This window comes from Bombus impatiens, unplaced genomic scaffold (genome assembly GCF_000188095.3).
Source record: "Bombus impatiens unplaced genomic scaffold, BIMP_2.2 scf_0318, whole genome shotgun sequence".
NCBI lineage: Eukaryota > Metazoa > Arthropoda > Insecta > Hymenoptera > Apidae > Bombus > Bombus impatiens.
The window spans coordinates 768667-770918 of record NT_176737.1 but is presented as its reverse complement, the minus strand read 5'-3'; positions in this window follow the sequence as shown (position 1 = coordinate 770918).

Sequence of the window (2252 nt, the reverse complement as noted above, 5' to 3'; positions counted from 1 at the left end):
CTAGCGAGCTGTGAGAGCCGCGGCAGTGCGATCGGATCCGACCGACCAAAGAACAGAGAAAGTGAACGCCGGATGCGCGACAGAGACTCACTTATGCGGGAATGTTTGTAACGCGAGAAAGAAGGAACGAGCCGAACGACGGCGAGGACATGACCGCCCCTTGGCATCGGCCTAGCGGCACCCGCTCCGACTGCCCCGGCAAAATTCAAGATTTATGATGAGATGTTTCTCGCGAACGTTTCACCTACCGTTCGGTCGTTGTCGCGGACCACTTTTTGTTTTTCTTTTCCAGTCTAACTTTTCTCCGATACGATCTTTGTCATAGGGAGGCAGTTAGGGGCAGTGTTCGACAACGGACGATTCTATTTTTATTCTATCAGCATGAAATTTTCTTAGACGTAACAACATCTTCTAGAGATAGAGAATAATAGAAATAAGAAAAGAAGAGAAAGAAATGTTTATTAAGCTTAAGAACTTATTACACGTTGGCCTATTCTCGTTGACTCGAAGAAATGCTCGTTGCATAGGGTAACCAGAGTCCAGCAGCCGGCACTGAATGAGTTCAGAGGAAGACGATATCAACGAGGGAGTCGTTTGTGTGACGAGGAGGATCTCGATCGTGGAAGCTTGCGACGGAATCGTCGGTGGTGGGTGAACAGGTTACGCCGGGAGAAGGGGATAAATTACGAGAGGAAGATGACGCGCCGTGACGTCCACGAGGGCGTAACGAGGACGACTGCAAACGACACGAACATCCCCGATCTCGTCCGAGACGCACTCGACTGGCCAGCCGTTCAGAAGACGGAGACGGAGCTTGTGGAACGATCGCTGGTGAAAAAGAGAAAACGAGCCGCGCGGCTGGTGTGGACGAAGACGAAGAGGATGATAGAATAGACACCATTGGAACGACGGAGAGCTTTTTCGCAAGCTGACCACGCGCTCGTATGCTTCGCAACGGTGAACCGCCGAGAAGGACGGACAAACGCGTTGCACCTAGATGGACAGGAACAGAGAGCTTTTCTACTTTATCACGCTGCCCCTGTGTACGTGTGCGTGTCTACGTCGAGGTGTAATGGGGGCTTTCGAGGCGATGGTATATGCTGATATCGGATAGGCTGGGCACGTGCAAGCTTCGGACGAATGCAACGGAAATTAGGCAGGCTAAGATGGTTTATGTAGGAACGTTGATTATTTCTATTTTACAAAAGAAGCATAACTGGCTACTAAGATGGTTTATATAGGAATGTAGATTATTTCTATTTTACAAAGAAAGAACAATTGATTGCGGAAGTATAAAATGATATTTAAAATGGTACTACGAGAATGCTGTCATTCTAAAGCAACTTATCGTAACATAAATTATTATTCTAAAGCAAGAAAACTTTAAACTGTATTTAGTCAATTCAGAAAGTACACGATATTTTTTCCCTTTTTTAAGCTGATACGAGCCTCAGTGAACGACATTAACGATAACAATCGAGTACTTTTATGTCCTCTGGAAGAAGCGATTCATTTGATGTTGCTTCGACGAAGATAGCGCGAGGAAGAGCGCGAATGGTTTCGGTCATGCGCGATTCTCGAGAAAAGAGAGGGTAGCTATCGCTTTCGAAGCGAAACGAGGATACTCGCAACCCCACTGATGCATGCTCGTATCGAGTCTGTGTTCCTAACGGTGAGACGACTCGGTTCTGTGTCGGTGTTCCAAAGAAAAATCACCCCCGTCTGTGGAGACGTATCCGTGTGTGCTAAGGGGTTGAATCCTGCTTGTGTTGGTGAAAGGGTCGCTGGACAGTGGCGAGCTCTTGCTTAGACGGCTGATATTGGAACTAACGTAGAAACAGCTTGAATCAAAGACCTTTCCGCTCTTTGTGCGCGATTCTATTGCTGCGATTTCCCCTTTTAGCCTATTAAACCCTTGCGTATGCAGCGTCGAAATATTTTTTGTTTTAATTTTAGAAAATATTCATTCGTACTTATTTACGTACCTTAGATCTTATTATTGAACGTTTGATTATCGTCACAAATATAATTTTTAAGCAATTTATTCGCGAAGTAAAATTTCAGATTGCTTATGTTAGTTTCTTTAAAGAAGCAAAAAACATTCGTTTAACTCTGTATAAGCAGTCTCGTGATCTCGATGTTTGTGCTTTTAATTCTGACGAAAACCCAGTACCCCTCGTTTTATCCCCCAAGATATGCATGAGAGGGGTTCGGTTTCTTTGTAGTCGCCGATGACGTCAGAAATGGTCAAT